This window comes from Polypterus senegalus, chromosome 10 (assembly GCF_016835505.1).
Source record: "Polypterus senegalus isolate Bchr_013 chromosome 10, ASM1683550v1, whole genome shotgun sequence".
NCBI lineage: Eukaryota > Metazoa > Chordata > Cladistia > Polypteriformes > Polypteridae > Polypterus > Polypterus senegalus.
Genome location: NC_053163.1, coordinates 3,766,205 through 3,790,261, shown reverse-complemented (window position 1 = coordinate 3,790,261; position 24,057 = coordinate 3,766,205). Strand labels below are relative to the sequence as shown.

The 24,057-nt window shown below is 41.7% G+C and overlaps 1 long non-coding RNA gene across 1 annotated transcript in view; it reads left to right on the top strand.

Annotated features, from left to right (window-relative positions):
• The first annotated feature begins 2,161 nt into the window (after positions 1 to 2,161).
• LOC120536534 overlaps positions 2,162 to 24,057 on the top strand; it is a 29,146-nt gene continuing 7,250 nt past the window's right edge. Inside the window, exons 1-2 of the long non-coding RNA XR_005635126.1 lie at positions 2,162 to 2,266; positions 8,725 to 8,798. This is a non-coding gene — a long non-coding RNA (uncharacterized LOC120536534). The remainder of the gene's footprint in view (positions 2,267 to 8,724; positions 8,799 to 24,057) is intronic.

Below are 24,057 nucleotides of genomic sequence, written 5' to 3'. Positions count from 1 at the left end.
TCATTGTCAATAAAGCGAACAAACGCAAGCAGCTGTGCTTTACCGCTGATGTCTGTGCTCTCGTCGACCTGAATTGCAAAGAACCCACGACTTTTCATTTTTTAAAGAACATTATGCTCAATATCGCTGGACATGTCAGCAATACGCCTACTTATCGTATTGTCTGAAAGCGGAATCTTATTAATTTCTGATACGGCATCCTCCCCAAACATAATCCTCACCATTTCTTGGCATGCAGGTAAAATTACCGTTTCAGCGACGTTATGCGATTTCATTTTCTTAGCAACAATCTCCGCCACAGCATAACTTGCTTCTTGAGCTTTCTATTATCTTGAACTTTTTCTCAAACGCAGCCGTTTGCTTCTTATTCAAGGCCAATGTCCTCTGAAAGTACCGTGCGTTTTTGTCTGATACCTCTGGATGTCTAATGTCTAATGCCGCTTAAGTTTAGCTGTCACCATGGCACTATTGGCAAGTTTTTCGCCACATAACAATGCACAGTGGTGAAGGGCAGTCAGGGTCTCCCGTCCAAGTGAATCCCAGAGCTAAGTAGCTGTCACTGTACTGGCGAACATTGAGTTGCGGATTGCCGGCGGCATTTTTCGACAACTGCAGCTGAGTGGTTGCAGTGCTAACGGTAGCAGCTGCAGCTTCAATCAACTGCTCCGGAACCTGAGTATCGTCGTGTGCTGCGGCGTCTTCTAATTTACGCTTCTTAACAAATCGGTCCATGTTCGAAATCAAAACAATAATTTACAAAAATGAATGCAAACGACAAGCCTAACTGCTATTACACCACACAAACTGCTGTCCCCGCACAACCGCCACCTATAGCTATAGTGAAAGCACACCGTCCTTGTACTCTGGCCGTCATTTAACTTTGGGAGCGAGAGAGGGGCGGAGATAAGAACGGAGGAGCAGGCAGTTAACCGGCCTGTCAGGCAGATGAGAATGAGGCAGTGACATAGACTAACAGAGAAACAGCAACTTGGCGGTAAAGTCACGTGACTTTCAAAGAAGCTACAGGTTGTGGGTTTGAGTTATGTCGCTGGTTAAGAGCAAAAGGTTAGTGAAATAAAAGTTAAAAATAATTAAAAAAAACACACACACGAGAAATATGCAGATATTTATTTAAAAACACTTAATCAAACAGACTAACGTTAGTCTGTTTTACGTTTCTCCTTGTATTCTCTTTTAATGTTTTATCAAACTGTGCTCACTAACTACCGTCACAAGTCAGTAAATGTGCTATTACGTTGTCTTGATTTATTCGCTTAGTACGATGCGTACTTAAAAGAAAAAAAAAAAAGGTTCTGACTTTCGTTACGGGTCAACTACTTTCAGCATTGCTGTTCATTAGTATTATCATGCATTGCTCAACCAGATAAATACTACTAATGCAGACAAATAAATAATACACCCGAATACAATACAATGAAGTTGCCGAATTTGATTATTTGAAAAGAAAAAATAAAATATTTTTTTTTGTCAAAGAAGGTGCCAAGCAGAACTTTTTGCACTTTATTTTTTACCAATATTTAACATTTATTCTATCATATATACAGTTACCCAAATATAAATAAATGTATTTTATAATATAACACTCTATCTAAGGTACATTTTGTGTTGCTCTACACTGGTCATGGCATTCTGGCACAGCCAAATAAGCAGTGTTCTTGTACAACTGTACATTTCTGCTTTTAAATAATAATCTTTTGTATTTTTCTTGGTTTGCATTGTTTTTATCAAATAAAACTAGCTTTGGTGTAAGCAAACCTGTTTATTTCTTATTAATAAGTTTGAGCATGAACTATAAAATGAAACTGAAATACGTATAATATTTTTTTTTATTATATTTATTTTAATCTGGCATGCCATTTTTTCATTGTACTGTGCCTCAAATCTTTATCTTGTTTTGCGATCTTCATTTACAATTTATATTTGAGAATGAATGTGGTCCGGACACTAAGACAAGCCAGTGTGCTGCTACTTTTAAATGATTTTAAAGTCGACAAGAATAAAGTAAATGGAATATCCAGTTTTTGGACAAAATCTTCACGGACATTAGTAGACGTCTAGACGTATGAAAAACTATTTTCAGCACGCAGTCCCACCCATTCTGCCTCTGCAATTGTATACGAGAAGGTTATCGGGGCGGAGACAAATCGGAATTATTCAGCAAAAAACTCCCCTAAACTATCAGTCTCATCAAGTCGGCAGATATCTGTTCGGAGCCGAAGAGGAGTTAGAGGTGCTGAAGTTACAGGTATGTCATTTAGAGTTTCTATTTCTGATAGACAAACAGTCGCTTTTAGTGTCCAGTTTGATGGGCTAAAAATTAGGTCAAGAGATTGTTTTAATCATTATTATCTTGGTTAATAAAGAATATCTCTTTGTTTTGCCTTTCAAATGCTGTTTACAGTGCTGTGTACCCCTTTTCCCTGAGTAAGAATAGCTGTGCATATCTTTTTGTCTTAGCTATGAAACCGGAGATAAGATATGGCAGTCACTTTACTTTATATATGTAAATGATAACGAGTCTTCACACGCTGGGTGTTTGCACTCGTTACACCACAGAGTAGGGCAGAACTGTTGAGTCAGACTACTAGCACTATATGTCTGACCGCCCTGTGCCTTGGCATAATTCAAACATGGTGAATTAGCTCAGGGGTACAAAGGCACATCTTCATGTTGTGATCTCTCACTTTAGGTTCATCAAGGCATCATTGTTTCTGATCCCTTTGTCCCTTCCCGCGCCTTTTCCTTTTGTCTCAGAATTCAGTGTGCCCATGGGTGGTAACGAACACACCTATTTGAAATCTACCAATCAGTGTAAATTGTTGGACTTCTAAAAAAAAAACTTTTGTTAATGCATGCCACATTGTTCAAACCAACAGGTCCTCGGCAGGTCTTCAAAAATTTTGCAGGTCCACGGCAATGAAGCAAACATAGAAAAAAATAATAAATACAAGAATGGAAACAGTAAGCATAGTGCATGGTTTGTTATTTCAGCAGACCAGTACAGCAAGTTAACAAATTCTTGACTTTTCATGCTAGTCCAGCAGTCCGCAAGTTTATGTTCATTTTAGCAAAATGCAACAATTAGGAAATATGATTTGTCAATCACACTATCCAAATCTAATTTATTAGCCCTCTCAGCATACACTGCAATATTTGACAGGCACATGTCTGCCATTGTTGATCGCAGATGTGTTTTGATCAACATACATTTTCTGAATGATCTCTTGGCCTCAGAAGATGGCACTGGCATTGTGCACATGATTTGAAGTGGTCATTTTATTTTGTTTCGGTCATGGTGGCATCTGATTTTGACACCGTTCTCTTTTCTGCAACAGCTTTCAGTGTGACCTGTGATGGAGCAGGCTTAGACCCTCTTACTGCTTTTCTTCCTAGGACAGTCTCCAGTTCTTACAAACCTACATTTAGATCACTTATATATCTGGGAAATCGTGTTTTTTTGTGGAGCTTAAGCCATTTATTTCCTCTTCTTTTAGAATGGGGAAGGTGCTAACACTGGTCCTTTTATTACTAAGATGCAGAAATTTAATACTTTAATAAAGCATTACTTTAAATAGAATGCAGAAGTTTAAATTGTCTCAGTAAAAGCTGTAATGTAATACCAAGCACCTACATCAGTTGACCAAAATGAGAGCAATTACCTTTGAAGGGCATGAAGTTTTTGTTGACACACTCATTGTGTGATTTCAGAGGATTCACAATATACCCACAGGTATCGGTTTACAAGTGTCACTTCTGCTTCTGGATTTCCACTTCAGGTTTTTGTAACCACATCTGTGACTGTGTGGGTCCTCCTCCAAGCTCCTTCTTCAAATTCTGGGTGCCTCATGAACCTGACACTGTCAATAGTCATGACCGGGCTGAGCTGGACAAATTAATTCACCACACAAAGCAAGGAGAAGGTGCACAAATGATCAGTGGTTTTATTAAAAACAATCAAAACTAAATAGTGTCCAAAAAGAAAGTGCAGTGCTTCAACTATCAAGTAAATAGTCCATTAAAACAGGTGGACGTCTAGGTTAAAAATTCAATAAATAATTCCATTAAAATGAGGTTAAAATGAACAGGCTAGAAGCTGTTCCTTTTTAAAAACCCGGTGCCTTCCTTTTAGCTGGTGGCTCCCCTGCTTATCCCTTATGGGCCTGCCTTGCAGGGGAGTCACCCTATCAGTAGGCGCAGCGGACCTTCCGCTGGTCCAGTTGCCATCTGTCCATTGGCTACGTACATGCTGGGGCTCTCCATCCCAGGCCTCCATGACCTCCACTGCCTTCCATGGTGAGCCGTTCACCTTCCTGGTCACTCCTGCTCTCTGAAACTGCTCAGTGGGAGCAATCACTTCCAACAGCCCCCACTGAGTGTCGGGCACACACTCCCCCTCAAGGGCTCTTCTCCCAGCTGCCTGCCTTCACTCATATGAGCATGCTGTCCTCAGCTCACTCACTCACTCTCTCACACAGTCTCCTGCCCTCTCTCTTTCTTCTAACCTCCATCCTTTTTTTCATGTTTTCTCCCCATCTCCTGTGCCAGTACATACTTATATGGCTCCATGGGCACAGCGTCTCAATCACACACCTCAGGAAGCCAATGAAGCAATTGAGAACAATTGCACCCTCACGTGCTGGTGCGTCTTGCCCAGGAGTCTGACACGGCCAAATGGATTACTTATTAACAAATGGCCATTCTTCTAGAGATCCACTAAATCACAACACCCCATGTGTAATATAAGGTAATCCTACACAAAGCCTATGAGACTTCGCTCTGTAGACTTCAGCAGGTGGTTGTAAAAGACAAATGGATCAGACAGAGGAAAACGAACCACTACAAAGCCACATAGAAGTATTTAACATATGTTTTGATAAAAAGTATGTCATTTAAAACTAAGGTTGAAAAAAGAGTTCTCGACCTAAAAGATAGGTTTCCATTTTGTAAGGCAAAGGCAAAGGCAAAAAAAAAAAAAAAACACACACAAATGAAAACTCAGAACTAGGAGGCAGAATGGAGAAATGGCCACAGATGGACTGTTAATCTAATTAATTCACTTTAAAGGTGCAGAGCAGCATTGATCCACTCCTTCAGCACTCCATTTTTATTTCTCCTGCTCTGCTTGCCAAACCTCTACATGGTCAGCATTGTCAGGTATCTCAGCAGAATGAGTCTGGCTGGGGGAAAGCAGCATGTGAAAGAGGACCATGTTGGGGTGTAGGCCCATCTGAAACTACTGACTTGTGTTACAGTAACTGTAGGAAAGAAAGACTGGTCTCCTGCTGAAGACGGCATCTACTGAAAAAAAAATCATTTAGAGGAAACAAGTACTTTTCCGCTTTACACTTACCAAAAAGTAGGCGGCCTTCTTCAATCTGTCATTGCAGCAGACACCATGTTGGTGTCCTGGTTTGTATTTTTTCAATTGTCTATTATAATCACCTTAAGGTATAAAGTATTTACAATAAGACTAATGTTGTAACATTTAAATATTCAGAAGAGTTTAAGATACACATCAATTTATTATATTTATCTACTGTATCTATGTCTGTATTTACAGTATATCTGTAATCCTATCTGTATCTTTGTCTATATCAACATCTCGATATATGTATATATACTGCTCAAAAGAATTAAAGGAACACTTTTTAATCAGAGTATAGCATAAAGTCAATGAAACTTATGGGATATTAATCTGGTCAGTTAAGTAGCAGAGGGGGTTGTTAATCAGTTTCAGCTGCTGTGGTGTTAATGGAATTAACAACAGATGCACTAGAGGGGCAACAATGAGATGACCCCCAAAACAGGAATGAAGGGTTTAACAGGTGGAGGCCACTGACATTTTTCCCTCCTCATCTTTTCTGACTGTTTCTTCACTAGTTTTGCATTTGGCTACAGTCAGTGTCACCACTGGTAGCATGAGGCGATACCTGGACCCTACAGAGGTTGCACAGGTAGTCCAACTTCTTCAGGATGGCACATCAATACGTGTCATTGCCAGAAGGTTTGCTGTGTCTCCCTGCACAGTCTCAAGGGCATGGAGGAGATTCTAGGAGACAAGCAGTTACTCTAGGAGAGCTGGAGAGGGCCATAGAAGGTCCATAACCCATCAGCTGGACCAGTATCTGCTCCTTTGGGCAAGGAGGAGCAGGATGAGCACTGCCAGAGCCCTACAAAATGACCTCCAGCAGGCCACTGGTGTGAATGTCTCTGACCAAACAACCAGAAAGACTTCATGAGGGTGACCCAAGGGCCCCATGTCCTCTAATGGGCCCTGAGCTCACTGCCCAGCAGCATGCAGCTCGATTGGCATTCGCCATAGAATACCAGAATTGGCAGATGCACCACTGGTGCCCTGTGCTTTTACAGATGAGAGCAGGTTCACCCTGAGCACGTGACAGAAGTGAAAGGGTCTGGAGAAGCCATGGAGAACATTATGCTGCCTGTAACATCATTCAGCATGAGCAGTTTGGTGGTGGGTTAATGATTGTCTGGGGAGGCATATACATGGAGGGTCACACAGACCGCTACAGGCTTGACAAAGGCACCTTGGCTGCCATTAGGTATCAGGATGAAATCCTTGGACCCATTGTCAGACCCTATGCTGGTACAGTGGCTCCTGGTGCACGACAATTCTTGGCCTCATGTGGTGAGAGTATGCAGGCAGTTAATGGAGGATGAAGGAATTGATACCATTGGCTGGCCACCACACTTTCCTGACCTAAATCCAATAGAACACCTCTGGTACATTATGTTTTGGTTCATCCAATGCCACCAGGTTGCACCTCAGACTGTCCAGGAGCTCAGTGATGCCCTGGTCCAGATCTGGGAGGAGATCCCCACAACACCATCTGTCATCTCATTAGAAGCATGCACCGATGTTGTCAGGCATGTATACAAGAACACAGGGGCCATACAAAGTGCTGCGTACAATTTGAGTTGCTGCAATTCAATTTGGGCAAAATGGACTAGCCTGCCACATCATTTTTTCACTCTGATTTTTGGGGCGTCTTTGAATTCAGGGCTCTGTAGGTTGATCATTTTCATTTCCATCAAACGATGTGGCATCCTTTCGTTCCTAACACATTACCCAGTCTATATCAGTATAGATATCCAGGAGGATTTCTTTTCCCATTGAGATCTAATGTGTTTTCAAAGTGTTCCTTTAATTTTTGAGCAGTTTATATATATATATATATATATATATATATGTGTGTGTGTGTGAAAAATGAAGTACATCTCATGGAATGTCTTGACTTTTTCTGCACATTTGAACAGGCAAACAGTAGATTTTTATGCAAACACTGCCAACAGACAAAGATCATAAAATTGTATAAAAAAGATTTCTTTATTCAACCAAAACTTTAATAGATGGTCTATTGGGGAAATAGTAAGTCCACCCACCCTTTGCCTTAGAAGCTGATATTGGCCCCTTTAGCAGAAATGACTGCTTGTTGGCATTTTGCATAACTGCCCACCAGTCCCTGACATCGACTGAATGAAATTTTGAACCAGTCCTCCATGCACAATTTCTTCAATTCCAAGATGTTTGTTCATTTTCTTGCAAGTTCTGCCTGTTTCAAATCCCTTCACAAAATTTCAATGGGACTCAGATTAAGACTTAAGAACAGGCTAGTCCAAAACACCCCATTTCTTCTTTTTGAGAAAGTCCTTGGTGAATTTCCTAATGTGCTTTGGATCATTATCATGTTGAAAAGTCCATTTCCAGTTCATCTTCAGCTTTCAGACAGATAACCTCTCATTCTCCTCAAGTAGACTTTGTAATAATGCAGAATTCAGAGTTGTCTTGATAACTGCAAGTTGCTCAGGTCCTGAGGTAGCAAATCAACCCTGAAGATTTCCATCACCATTCTTCACAGAATGTTATCATCCTCTTCGTCTGAGATGCTGTCAGATGTTTTTTTCTGTTACAGTGGCCAGACAAGTCAATCTGTGATTCATCTGTCCAGAGTACTTTGTTCCAGAAGTTCTGGTCTTTTTCTAGATGTTCCACGGCAAACTGCCATCTTGCTCTAATGTTCTTTATGGACAGAAAAGATTTTTTCCTGGCATACCTTTCATGCAGGTCAATCTTTCTGATTGTAGATATATCAACTGTTTCAAGAGTTACCTGAAATTTTGAGTGTTTTAGAGACTTCTTTTAGTATCAGATGTTCAGAACCTTTTTTCTGGAGGCCTTTTGATCTTGGTTCAGTGACACCAAACATGTCAATAGCAAAGAGGACACCAGACCCTCGATACCTGTGATTTCAATAGATAGTCCTGTCCACCTGCAGATGAACCTCCCTGAGGTTGTTCTAATCATTGGCACCTCATCTGAAACACCTGATTCTGATTTGATAGATTCGAAGTGGTGATAAAAGGAGGGTTGGATTTACTTTTAGCACATGACAAAATACATTTCTGTTTATTTGGATTATTAAAAATGAGTACACTATGTCAAATTGTATGTGTTATTTTTCAAGCAGATCACCATTATCTGAAGGTGCTGTTTGCATGAAGATCTACTGTACTGATTACCTGTTTAAATATGTTGAAAAAGTGATTCTTTTCCAGTGAGTGTACTTACGTTTCCACATTACTGTATAAAAAAACTCCTAAAATATTTGCATTTGGTTATTTTTTCTTGCTTGTCTAAAAAGGTTGAACATTTGTTTTTTTCTTAATGTCTCCTTTATTCAGTTTCTGGAATAATCACTTTCCTCATTTGAGCTGATGAATGCTGCAAAAATGCAAACATGTGAAGACATGTCAAAGTAAGTGAAATGCCTTTATTATGCTCCTTAGTACACAGGCATATAGATCTTTATTTCTTCCAAAGAAGAATTTTAGCTTTTTGCAGAAGTTCAAAAATATAATAAACAACAATAACCGTCAATTACATACTAGAATTAAACAAGAGAAGAAAACACTTCTGCTGAATAATGAGTTGGCCGAAGTCTTCAGAGTTATCATGTCAGAGAGAGAATGTGCAGCATTTTCCATAATGGCACTCAGTTTTGTCTTCATTCTCTCCTTCTACAATGTCCTGGGGGTCCAGAGTGAGTTCCGTCACTGTGCCTCCCTTCTTAATCAGCTTGTTGATTCAGTGATCCTCTCTTGAAGTGATGTTACAACTCCAGACCATCACCCTGGCCATCACAGAGGTGTAGACTATATAAAGGATGAAATCTCCCAAGAGAGAAGGTTCTACTCTGACTGCCATGCCTGTGACAGCATGTGCTTCACAGAGCAGCTTAAACTGACATTTAAGACCTTTAAGATAGACATGATCTGGTTGGCCATCCTGCTTTTATAGCAGTAGGAGGCTTGTTGTCTGCTTCGAGCCATCATTAGGGTATCACAATTGTTTATTGTATGATAACATAAATGTGTCCTCACTCAAGAGGAATCCTCCCAAGGTGCCCAATCCAGATAAACTGACTCTTCTTGATGGCACTTCTCTTATTATCAAGTTGCTTACAGAAACCGTGCCCCACACAATGGCTTCCTGCATCTGGCATCTCATTCTTACAGTCACTGCAGACCTCATCTTTAAAACTAGGACTGGTCAATAAGACAATCTAAAATAATAAAATAAATCACCTGCACACTTTACTTCTGCTTCACCACCATTCTGTAGAAGGTTTTTAGTGCAACTTCACCCATTAAGCTCTAAGGTTGACTTCAAGCACATCCACCAATAAATGGGCTGCTGATTTATTAGTATTTATATCGTTCACCCACACGTCATGAACTTTATCTTTCTCTTCCTTTCCAGTAAGGAACCTTTCATATCAATGAAAATAAAAAATCACTTAAATAAAAATGGCAAACATTAAATACAAATGTATAATAAATGATATCCATACATGTATATGTAACAAACAATACCCTTTGAAAAATAAATTATATATCAGATATACACAAACAAATTATCAAATACATGTAGCATTACAGGCAATATTTTTACTCTTAATTTAAACCTGAACACAACTGAAATATTGTCCCAAATGTAGCGATCATGGGTTGTCAGTTATGATCCTGGAGGGCTACAAAGGTTCCAGGTTTTCTCTTCAACCAATTTTTAATTTAAGAACCAATTTATTTGCTACTGTTTTGGGGTCTAAATTTAGTCAGCTCACTTGTTATGATGTAGAACCATTACTTGCCTGTTTTAGTTTCAAACAGCTGTGCTCAGGTTTTACTTGTTTCCACCAGTTCATAGTAAAATACATTTGACAAAGGAGACCAACAATTCTCCAGATAACTTGGTTAAATTTAAGCCTACAGTATGTATAGTGTTAATAAAATGTTTAGGAATTAACACCAGGAAAAGAGAAGGACTAAGAAGCGCAAAATCTTTTCCAGTTCACAAAATATATGAATAATGTTCTCAGGAAATCTAAAATATGATAGAGATTTGTTTTGGAACAATGAAAGCACCAACAAGCTGCATATTTAAACTCTAGTATGCTTGATCAGTGTGTTCACATGAAAAACCGGGATAAGGTGAGGAACCAGGTTAAGGCAGAAACCTACTTTCTTGAAAATTTCTGTTTGCATGCATAAGTCCACATATTTTTAGGAAGTCACTGCGCACTGGAGAGATTCCGAAGGCCTGAAAAATGGCAAATATCATCCCATTATATAAAAAGGGTGACAGGGCAGATCCAAGCAACTATAGGCCAGTAAGCTTAACATGAAACATCACAGTAAAATTAATGGAAGAAATTATTAACGATAAGATTGAGCAACACATGGCAAGGACAGGACAGTCAGCATGGGGTCAGAAGAGGGAGGTCGTGTTTTACTAACAGGCTGGAATTCTATGAGGAGGAAACAAAAGGATACAATCAAAGTGGAGCAGATGAGATTATTTATCTGGACTTTCAGAAAGCATTTGATAAGGTGCCACATGAGAGGTTGGGCATCAAATTAAAAGAAGTGGGAGTTCAGGGTGATGTTTCTAGATGGGTGCAGAATTGGCTCAGACACAGGAAGCAGAGGGTGATGGTGTGAGGAACCTCATAAGAACTGGCCGATGTTAAGAGTGGTGACCAGCAGGGGTCAGTGTTAGGGCCGCTGCTATTTTTAATATATATATAAATGATTTAGATAGGAATATAAGTAACAAGCTGGTTAAGTTTGCAGATGATACCAAGATAGGTGGATTAGCAGATAATTTGGAATCCGTTATATCATCACAATAAGACTTGGATCGTAGACAGGCTTAGGCCGATTTGCGGCAGATGAAAGTTAATGTCAGTAAATGCAAATTATTACATATAGGAAGTAAAAATGTGAGGTCTGAATACATGAAGGGAGGTCGGAAAATCAAGAGGACACTTTATGAGGAGGATTTAGGAGTCATAGTGGACTCTAAGCTATCCACATCCTGACAGTGTTGAGAGGCCATTAAGAAGGCTAACAGAATGTCAGGTTATATAGCGCCTTGATGTGTGGAGTACAAGTCACAGGAGGTTCTGCTCAACCTTTATAACACACTGGTGAGGCCTCATCTTGAGTACTGTGTGCAGTTTTGGTCTCCAGGCTACAAAAAGGACATAGCAGCACAAGACAAGGTCCAGAGAAGAGCGACTAGGCTGATTCCAGGTCTACAGGGGTTGAATTATTAGGGAAGATTAAAAGAGCTGAGCCTTTACAGTTTAAGCAAAAGAAGATTAAGAGGAAACCTGAGTGAAGTGTTTAAAATCATGAAGGGAATCAATCCAGTGGATCGAGGCTGTGACTTTAAAATGAGTTCATCAAGAACACGGGGACAAAGTTGGAAACTTGTTAAGGGGAAATTTCGCACGAATATTAGGAAGTTTTTCTTTACACAAAGAACGATAGACACTTGGAATAAGCGACCAAGTAGTGTGGTAGACAGTAAGACAGTAGGGACTTTCAAAACTCGACTTGATGTTTTTTTGGAAGAAATAAGTAGACAGGACTGGCGAGTTTTGTTTGACTGAATGGCCTGTTCTCGTCTAGAGTGTTCTAATGTTCTACTTCTGGAGTTCTTCTTTGGCGAAATGCCCTGATATCTTTAAACTTTGCAAAAAAAGAGCTAAACATCATCTTCAACCACAAAGAAACTAAAAACAATCATGAAGCTTGTGATCATTTTCTTATGTTTTATAAGTCCTTCATGTGCTCTGAAGTAAATAATATTCAGTCTGGTTTGATATCCTCGACCTGAGCCACCAATGATATGCAGAATGAACACTGGATGCTGTGTCACCAGATCACACTGTTTCAACATATTTGTGCCAAATACTGGGATTAAAACCCACATGTCTTTTTATTAGTATGTTTCTATTGCCTGATTGCCCACAGTTAATTTTTTTTTCGCTTGGCTGTGCAAATGGGCTGTGCAAATGAGCTCTGCAAAGGAGCGGAGTAATAATAATTAATTATTCTTTTTAACATTTATGAAGTGCTCTTCTCTCTACTGAAAGCACTTTTTATAGCAAGTGGAAACCACTTCGACTGCCACTAATGATCCTAATGTCCACTAATCATCCACCTGGATGATGCAATGGCAGCCATTTGTGCACCAGTATGCTCACCACACATTAGCTGTTAGGTGGTGAATTGGTGAGAGATAAATAGCCAGTTTGACACACAGGATGATTAAGGGGGATAGAATGACTAAGCCATGGAGGGCAATTTAGCCAGGGCATGGGTGGAGAAGAGTGTCAGAAGTGATTTATGACAGATGGGTATCAGAAAGAGTAAAAGGGAAGGTCTACAGGACGGTAGTGAGACCAGCTATGTTATATGGGTTGGAGACGGTGGCACTGGCGACAGAGCTGGAGATGACAGTGTTAAAGATGCTAAGATTTGCATTGGGTGTGATAAGGATGGACAGGATTAGAAATGAGGACATTAGAGGATCAGCTTAGGTTGGATGGTTGGGAGACAAAGTCAGAGAGGCGAGATTGCGTTGGTTGGGACATGTGCAGAGGAGAGATGCTGGGTATACTGGGAGAAGGATGCTAAGGATAGAGCTGTCTGGAAAGAGGAGAAGAGGAAGGCCTAAGAGAAAGTTATTGGTTGTGGTGAGAGAGGACATGCAGGTGATGGGTGTGACAGATCAAGATGAGGAGGACAGGAAGATATGGAAGAAGATGATCCACTGTAGCAACCCCTAACGTGAGCAGCTGAAAGAAGAAGAAGATTAGAATCCCCGATCTTTATGAAGGATGCCCAAAGATCTTTAATGACCACAGAGTGACAGGACCTCAGTTTTACGTCTTATTCAAAGGATGGTGCCATTTTTACAGCACAGTGTCTTTGTCACTGCATTGATGGCATTGGGATCCATATTCAGACCACAGAATAGGTGCCCCCTACTGGCTTGACCAATGCTTCTTCCAGCAGCAACCCATGCTTTTCCTAGATGGTCACACATTCAAGTACTGACAGCTTAGCTTCAGTTGGATGACCTCTTCTTAAGTGTAGGTGGTATTACTGAATTGCATGCAGCTCACTCTTTTCTGCTTCGCTGTGCGATTCAGCCCTGTGAAATAGTGGCATACTGATACCTGCGCTTCTTGCCTGACACCTAGTGATGCTGGGATAATAATAACATGGGTATTTTTACTTCAATGAGATAATTCTTGCATTAGATTACTTCTTGTTCTACAAAGACTACCAGACTACATAACACAACTTAAATTTAACATCTTACCCTACTGCTCTTGAAATTTTATTGCTGGGTGTAGCACTACATGTTCATTTACCTCATCAACATAAATTTTACAATTTCTGACATGTTAAAACAGATTATTTCAACCAGGAGAAAGAAAAATATGGTCACCTGAGAATTTGTCTCAGGAAATCGATCTTGTGGGTGCTTTTACTTGTGGCTGCTGGATGCGTGTGCAAATCTAACACATTCTCAGGCACACAGAGCAATGGATATGTACAAACTGTAACCCTGTGAAGGACTTATATGGCCAAATAACTGGGTTACTCACTGAGAAGCCTACATTTGTTAATCTGGTTATTTCAGAGACTGATAACCTGATTTCTCCAACTGAAATCAGGGTGGCAAGGTAGCAGGACATCATAGACAGCCTTGACCAAGAACTTTATGCATTAGGATTCTGCCTTTCAAATGTCAGACCATGAGATCTCCCATTTCAACATGCTCTTCCGCCTAATCCAATCTAAATTTTTGAAGTTTGCCATCAGAGTGGTCAATAGGTCTGCACTTACATATACAGTATATAGATGTAGACCTATTGACTACATATACTGTATGTGTATATATATATGTATATACAGGGTGGTCCAGATCTAATTATGCACATTCAGATCGTCTTGATTTATGTGGGGATGATTCCAGTTTGGCACTAAGACGATTCTTCATGTTGTCAGTTCGCACATTTCTCGATGGTCAGGGATTTAACGGGTGATTTTCTATGTAATAAACTTAATAAGTTATAGCAAAATGAGCATTGCATAATTAGACCCAGCCCAGCCTATATATTGTGGCGGGTGGCCGGGGGAGAGAGTATTATCAGGACAGTTTCTCCCCCGGGCTGATAGAGGGCAGCCCAATTGGTTTCCAATGGGGCCACAGGTTATGAGCTACCACCAGGGGGAGCATAAACCTTTCCAGGGCCTTATTCCGGCCAGTCCTAGAAATGTGGCCAGAAGAAGCTCGCTGGACACCTGGAGTCCTTCTGGGTGCCCTATAAAAATGGGCCAGTCCCCACCATTCTTCGGCCAGTATTGGAAGGAAGAGGACAAATCCTGAGGAGGAGTGGAGGCGGATGGACTGGCAGAGAAGAGAAGAGAAGAGAAGAGAAGAGAAGAGAAGAAAAGAATTGTGTTGTGTTGTGTTGTGTATTGGTGATTTGTGCATACTTTATTCTGTAAATAAACCGGGTAATGTGTTTGAATCTGTGTCCTGCTTGTGTGTGTCCGGGTTGGCTTCACAATATATATATATATATATATATATATATATATATATATATGTATATATATAAATATAATATATAAATAGTTATACATGTGCACATGGGAGACAGTTTACAGACTCAAATAGTGACATCCAGACTAGGGGTTGGTGCTGTCATCTAATCCTCTTTCCTCTTGTCCCTTTCCAGACCAAGTAAGAATTGTACTCCCCAGTAGCACCATCTGATCTACCCACTGATGATGCCACTTCCGGCAACCTCTAATGATGTCCTTTCCAGTATCCATAACCCACTTTCTATGTCACATCCTTTTCTGGCCTCACTTACTCCACCTCTTCCTGTTTCTGCAAAAAAAAAAAAAAAATATATATAGTATATATATACTATGGGGTGCCAAACAAACAAATACAATGATTTTCTGAATAGATGAAGTCTATATATATATATATATATATATATATATATATATTGTGACAGATTGGGGTCGCTGTTGACCCCTGAACCATTAGACAACATGTTTAGACACCAGGTAAAAGTCCCAATAATAAATTTATTTTTCCAATAATGTGCACAAAGCACCTCCACCTCCACAATAATTCACAATAAACAATCCTCCACTCCACCCTGCAGCTTCGTCACACTCCCACCCAACTCGGCTCTCTCTGCTAGGGTTTCCCACAGTCCTTATATATTCGTTGACCGGGAGGTGCTTCTGTCCCTCAGTCCATGTGATTTCCTAGAACTTCCAGGTCAGATGAAAACTCCTTTTTCTTCAGCCCGGAAGTACTTCATTCCTTCTGTCCCCATGACTAGGGAGTACTTCCAGGCTATATGGAAAATACAAATCCCTGTGCCTTCCTACAGTGTCCCCTGGCGGCCCCCACGCCATCCAGCAGGGCTGTGAGGTAAAACTTCAATGTCCATGATGCCGAATTCCAGCAGGGCCTCATGGACTATGTAGTTTTTATGCACAGCCCTGCTGGATACCCTGGAGACCACTGGGAGTCGCTGTCAGGAGGCCAATGGACTCATTTATGCCCTATAACCCAGAAGTGCGTCATAATCCCGTGACAAAAAGAAGTGACGTGCTTCCGGGGTGAAGATAAGGACTATTTACCCAGACCCGGAAGGAATAAGGACTTGTGAACTGTTGGGCAGGAACATCTCCGGGTCAGGGGGTATAAAAGGACTACGGGAACTCCCAGACAATGAGCTGAGCTGGGTGGAAGGGTGGCAACGCGTCTGGGAGTCGGGTGATTGTTTATTGTAGTATTGTGATTGATTTATATGAGTATAGTAGAGGAGAGGGTGCTTTGTGCACTGTGGCAATTTAATAAAGTCAAGTATTGGACTTTAACCTGGTGTTTGGCGTGGTACCTGAGGGTTCAAGGGAGCGATAGCGCCCCTACTGCTACACTATATATGACGGACCTCCATTGTTTCTGTTTTGAACTGTAAAGACGTGTTTTCTTTATTTTGCTGTAGTATACAGGTAGGCCATCCCCAAATCTTTTTGTGTCTCCGGCCTGTTCCTTATCACAATGGCATAACCGGCAGGATTTATTGCTCAAAATATGAGAAGAGCAGGACCTACTTACAGTCCTTGACAATATGGCCACAGAAATACAGAGGCTCAAGGTTCAGTTGGTTGAGACCTGGATGCAGCTTGCTGAGTCAGAAGTGAGAGCATAAAGCACATGTCACCATCCAACAGGACCAGTCAAGGACTCCTTCCCAGGTGCTGATGCTGTTTCAGTAGAACAATAATATTCAGTCGTATCTCTCATTTTTGAATACATGGCATCTAGACTCCATTAGGAGTGTTTGAAGTGGGCAAATATTTTGGCACCCTTCCTGAAGGTTGAGGTGCAGAGAACCTATTATGACCTTGGGGTTAAGGATGACACTAACTATATGACAGCTTAAAGGCGAAAATTCGGAAAATGTATGGAGTTTCTGTGGACCTGTGTCATGGCTGCTTGGCCCTGAGCGACTGACCCAACCACAAGCCTATGATCTATGGGGCAAAGAGGGGCACCGGCTACAGCCAGACATAAATGACGCCAAACAGGTCGTACAGCAGGTGGCCTGGGATCTTCTAATGATTGGTCTCCCCAGTTTCCTTGCCCAGCCAGTCCGCAGACAGGCATACAAAAACATGGACGCCTTGATAGAAATGGTCAGGAGACATAGAGCATCAGCCCAGTCCAAATGGTCAGAACGGCCCTTGCGTCAAACCTGACAGGGTTGATTCACCCTCCCAAAGCCTACATGCCACAAAAACGGAGTCTGCAACTAATACTAAGGAGAAGCACACATCCACCTCATGCTTTTTTGTGCAAGGAAGCAGGGCATACCCTCCTCAGTTGTTCACAACTCAGAAAGATGAAGGACTGCAGCTGGGCTAAGGGTAAGAGGTACTGCGCAGTTGTTAACCCCTTATCTTTTCTGTGGACCAGAGTGGTGCTGGTAAATGGGTGCAGGGTCACTGCACTTATAGATACCGGCAGCAACATCTCCACTGTTGCACATTGTTATGTGTACCATGACAGTGGCTTATGGGAAGGACAAGTCTAACCTTTCTTTATGGTGAAACGTGATGGTATCGGTCTGCCTCCTGTACGGTAAGCAATGACAACTCCGTAATGGTAGTGGTATTCTGAAATCTACCCTTTCCCATGATTTAGGGCAGAGACTGGTCTGAGAGTAAAAGTGGTACAGCACAAACTACTGTTAAGTCTTTGGGCCGTATGACTGACGGAGATAATCAGCCCAAAACTGCATCCACACTGTGTAGACAGCCAGCAGAAAGGAGACATGTGGCTACTCAATGCAATATAGCAGAAGGAGTAGTTGCACTGCCAGAAACATGAGAATAAAAGCCTGCAACATCACACCCACTGAGGTCAGTTCAGATCCTTTAAATACTCTACATTTCCTATTTAGGCAAACGCTGGCCTTATTTAAATGAGAGCAATGGAATGATGATTCCTTTAAATTTGCCAGAAATGCAGTTGTCTCAATGAACAGCCAGTGTACCTTACATCTCATGCCATCTAGACCTCACTTCGTTATTAACAATGATTTGATATTATACAGGGCAGCTGAGCATGGAGAGGAGGTGAGGTCACTGTTATTGGAACACTAGACCTACTGGTGGCAAGTCTGAGAACTAAAACACACCCATCTCTTAGGTGCTCATTTGGGAACTGACAAAACTCTTGAGAAGATTAAGCTCCGATTTTATTGGCCAGGAATTCATGAGAAGGACTGATGTTTCTGCCCTTCCTGTCTGGAGTGTCATTTAAGTCAGATTCATAGGAAGAACCATGCTCTGCTGATTCCTCTTCCCTTAATTGACATTCCCATCGAATGTATAGGGGTCGACATAGCAGCATCCCTTGATCCCTCGGGCCAGGGGCACAATTATATTCTTGTCCTCATAGATTGCACTCCCCAATACCCTGAGGCTATCCCATTGAGAGCAGGCAATTTGAAAACCATCCATCCATTCATCCATCCATCCATTATCCAACCCGCTATATCCTAACTACAGGGCCGTGGGTGTCTGCTGGAGCCAATCCCAGTCAACACAGGGCACAAGGCAGGAAACAAACCCTGGGCAACAAATCTTAACAGATCAATGGATGCCTTTTACCTCAGAAACATTCATATAGGTTGCCAAATTACTCAAAGTTAAACAAATAAAGACCACAGTGTATCATCCTCAAACTGACAGTCTCGTAGACAGGTTTAATCAGATTCTCAAACACATGTTAAGTAAGGAGGTCAGTGAGGATGGTAGGAACTGGGATGAGCTCCTCTCCTTTACTCTTTGCCTGTCAGGATGTGCCTTAAGCCTCTTCAGGGTTCAGGGTTTGAATTACTGTATGGGGGTCAAAAGCCTGGAGAGACCTCTCTGATTGCTAATGATATTATAACAGAGGTGATAGTCAGGGAGTCGGAGGCGTGACCACTGGGGGGCTGGGGCGGGCACTGCCCCCCCAGAGACAAGCCGTGCCCACCCTGCGAAATGCTCTGTCTGTCCAATGAAAACTCTGGAGAAAAAGAACATTTGATTTTCACAGTTCACTTCGCTGCACATTTTGCAGCACATTTTGACCGCATTCTTTAATTAAAACAGTGTATACGTTACCATTCTTCTTTTATTTTCAGGTTGGTAACACTAAAGGCTATGCATAGGTGGCTTATTAAAAGCAGACATCTTCAATCTTTGTCCATCCGCAAGCTGCTGGCTCCACGGTTAAGCCCAGCACTGCTGCTACCAACACGGAGCACAGCGCACCCACGTCGGGAACTGAAACTCCAAAAGATGTAGATAAGCCTACACATTCCTCCAGCTCTGCGCCCGTGTCGGGTACTCCAAACCTCTGCCTTCAACAAAATATACAGTCCGGTCTGCCTGACTTAAATATGGACAACCCATCCCAGCCCATTTTAATTAATTATACCAAGCGTGCATTCAGATGTTTTAGTGCAAGCTGGTATCAGTCTCGACCATGGCTTGAATATTTTGTTGTCCGTGATGCCAGCTTTTGCTATGCCTGACGCAAATTTAGTTTTTCCAATTCGGACTGCGAGGACATATTCACCAAACACGGCTATACTAATTGGAAAAAAGCTCTAGAAAAAGACGGAGGCTGCTTCCACAAACACGTGTCTAGTATCCTGCACGTCAGACCCATGTCTGCATGGCAAGAGTATCGGCGCCGGGCAGGAACGGGTGAAAGCACAGTTCAACTACTGGGTCCAACCCAGATAGAAAAGAATAGAAATTATGTGAAAAGCATTGGGGAGGCCGTTCAGTTCCTTGCAGTCAATGAACTGGCTCTGCGTGGTCACAATCACAAAGGTGGGGAGGAGGGACTTTTCCTTAAGTTCTTTGATTACACAATCAAAAAAGATGCCAAACTTGCAGAAATTGTAAAATATATCCCAGACAAAGACAAAAGAAATTACATCCGATGTAATTCAAAATGAAATAATTGAGACTCTTGCCAAAATGGTGGTAAAAGATATGCAGGACCAAATATGAAAAAGCTGACTCTCCTGGATTTTGCATTAAAAGTGATGGTACCAGGGATCGCTGTAACACTGAGAATTTGTCTGTAGTGATTAGATTTGTCCAGAACTCCATCCCGGAAGAACACCTGATTGGCTTAATTGAACTGAATCAGCTTGATGCTGAATATATTTGTAACCAAATTCAGTCACATCTCTCTGAGCTAGGTTACAGCCCATACAATTTAGTGTGTCAGTGTTTTGATGGTGCTTCTGTCATGTCTGGGGCAAGGGGTGGTGTCCAGGCTTTGTTACAAAACAAAGTTGGTAAGTATATTCCATATGTACAGTGCTAAAACCACCACCTCCATTTACCAGTGATACATGCAATGGAATCAGAACCTCTGGTAAGAAGTTCTTTGACTGGTCAAATTCATTGAACACATTTTGTCACAGACATTATGTTTCACACACATACAATACACCCACACTGAAGAGACTTCTAGAAATATGATGGACCAGTCATTATAATGTCACTAAGTCCATTGTCAACAATGAGGAAGCTATAAGGGGGCTTCTCTCAGAGGTAGCAGAGGCTGACATTGCCCCTTTTGACATTTGCATAGAGGCATGTGGTCTTTTGACCCAATTAAAAAAGCAGAATTTCTTCAATACAGGAAAATTCCTCCTTCATGTGCTTGGTGTGCTGAAACCAGCCAATGCAATTCTACAGGCACATGCAATGGACTTGTGTACGGCTGGGGAGGTGGTGACAGCTTCACTGGCCACACTGAAGGAGATGAGATGCGACTCATTCTGGGAGGAGCATTTCTCTCAGTGTGAAAGTAGGCCTACCAATTTGCTCAAAAGGAAACGGAAAGTTAATTCACAGCTTGATGATAGTATTGTCATGTCTACGCTTGGGCATGGTGACACTGATGAACAAATTGCTCCTAATCAGACTTTTAAAAGGGCTATGTTCAGCATTCTTGATAGAGCTATTGTGGAAATGAAGACAAGATTCTCTCAGAGAAATGTTGAATTATTGAGGGCCACATCACTTCTCCTGCCAAAATCAGAATTATTTCTTGATCATTCTCTCCTGAAACCACTTCAGGCACTTGCAGGCACAGAGCAAAACAGCATGAGCTTGCAAAATGAAATTGCTGTGGCAAAAGCAATGTTGATCAATAAACTGCCAGCTGATGCTAATCTCTCTGAAGCATGCAAATGCATTCAGTAGCACCAAGAGGCCTTCCCTATGTTGCATTCGCTACATGTCACAGCACTCATCATTGGTGCATCTTCAGCTGCATGCGAAAGCTTTTTCTCTACTAGAATTTGCCAAGAGTAACCGCAGACTAGTCCTGTAGATAATATCCAAGTTAAAAACTGGAAACTGATATCCTTTAGCCTCCCTAATGACTACAATGAGCTACGTTTCTGTTCTTGCTTGTAGATGTAGTTCTATATTTGTTCACAAAAAATAATAATACAAGTTCCATTGCCTCTGTTAATTTAATTGAACAATAGGTTATGATTTATGCCACAATTTTTGCTTTTATATGTTATAAAAAACTATGTTGTTATTATTATTTGACCCCCCTACAAAAATGTGGATGGATGGATGGATGCCCCCAGACAAGCCAAATGCCCACCCACACATGATGTTCTGGTCACACCTCTTCAGGGAGTGCATATACCATCTCCCGGTGACAAAGCGTGCAGAAGTGGAGCTTGAATCAAGCACATGCTGGATTTAGGTGTAATTGAAGAAAGCAATAGTCCCTGTTCCAGCCCCATTGTCTTGGTAGCTAAACCCAATGGAAGTTGGAGGTTTTGCAATGACTTCTGTCACCTTAATCAAGTCTCCCAGTTTGACACTTATCCAATGCCGTGCGTGGACGACCTCCTTGAGTGACTCCGGAAAGTAAAATATTTGGCCAGGCTAGACATGATGATAGGGTAATGGCAAATTCCATTAATGGGCTCCACAAAGGCCAAGACAGCATTTAGCTACCCTAACGGACACTGGTAATATCATGTTCTTCCTTTTGGGTTGCATGGGGTACCAGCTAAGTTCCAGCGTTTGGTGGATAGAGTTGTACATTCCCACAACACCTATAGTGCCACCTATTTGGATCACATCATCATCTGTTCCAACACTTGGAAGAAACACATAGAGCAGACTCAGGTGGGTGATTCACTTAGGGTGCTCCTAACTCTGGGTGAAGTCTGACTCCGAATTAATTAGAAGAAATGTTTCTTTGGATTACTTGAAGCCAAATATTTAGGATAAGTAGTGGGTGGGGGCAAGGTCAAACCACAGTGTTCTAAAGTAGATGTCATTTTGAAATGGCCCCATCCAAACACCAAGAGACAGGTCCAATCCTTTCTTGGGTTGGCTGAGTACAACAGCTGGTTTGTTCCCCCATACTATGATAGAGTGGCGCCCTTGAAAGATTTAACAAAGAAATGGGCTCCAAACCATGTGGTGTGGGATGACAAAGCAGTCACTGCATTTTGTGATCTTAAGCATACCCTTACATTGACATCAGGTTTGATTGCACTTAACTTCTTTCTCCCTTTTATTCTCCAGACTGAGAAACCAGGCATGCAACGGTGGAATGGGAAGCCTTGGCGATTAAATGGACAGTAACACAATTAAGGCACTACCTCCTGGTCCGTGAGTTGGCCCTTGTCACTTATCATGCCACTTTGCAGTGGATGGAGGTGCTTAAGGAGTTGAACAACCATGTTACTCAGTGGTGTTTAGACCTCCATCCTTTTCAGTTTTCTGTCCTTTATCACCGGAGTTCTCTCCAGATCAATGCTGATGCTCTTTCTTGAGCTCACAACCTCTCCATTAGGGCCATCCAACCTGACAGGTCTGGGCTGAGGAGTGTGCCACGTCACACACGTGTCCATGGGAAATGGTTTACAGGCTCAGATAGTGTTATTTATCAGCTGGACCAGGAGTTGGTGCTGTCATCTAATCCTCTCTCTTTTTGTCCCTCTGCAGGCTAAGTGAAGAACGTACCTCCCAGTAGTGCCGCCTCCCCTCCACCCATTGATGATGTCACTTCTGACACTCTCTAATGATATCCTATCTGGTATCCAGAACCCACCTACTACAGATATCACTTCCTTTTCTGGCCTCCTTGACTCCACCTCTTCCACCTCCACTGTTAGATCAGTCCAGTTTTGATCTCTGCATTGTAAAGACATGTTTTCTTTATTTTGGTGATTTTTTTCAATATATGGGGTGGCCATCCCCAAACATTTTTGTGACTCTGGTCTGGTTATTATTACAATATATAAATACTAGCCATGTGCGGCCAACTACGTTGCGCATGTTAAAGTTGTCTGTGAAGGGCTCACTGTTTAAACGCGGCTGCCAGTCGTGAACTGGGCCCTTCGTCGCACACCATTATGATTTTTTATAAGGGAAACAAAATTACAAAAGAAAACCCTTGGATATTGATTCGATCGGAACGGCCTACTCGGAATCACTGTCCGAATCGTAATTATGTGGTGGTGTAGGAGCATTTCTGCTTCTGCCCGTTCACAATCCATCTCGTTTTCACGACGCTGTTGTTTCCTCTCACGATGTCTTCTCAACCTTTCTCCAATCTCGCAGGTTGCTTTGTGGCAATCCAAAGAGTAAGGCAATATACACAATAATGGTTATAAAAGGGAGATACATAGGTATCCAGGCTCTTTAAAGCATAAATAGGGATCACTTCACTAACATGTGAGCAAACCACGGTACAACTGTGAGACGCGCAGCACTCGCCAGCCACAACGTAACAATAATAATTTCCAGAACGTGCTGGTACGTTGTCATTCATTTTACCCACTGTCTTTCTTTCACTCATATGTTACATAGGCACGTACCTTTTATCTTCGGTAATCTCATTCTCTAACCAGGCCTCAGGAACTAACCAGCGTAACACTGTCCACCACCCCTTTCGTTATTCCGGCAGATTGTTGACATCCATGAGTAACAACAACGTACTAAACTGGAAGGTGGTCTACGCATGTGTGGAATTTGCGGACAAACAAAGATCAATAT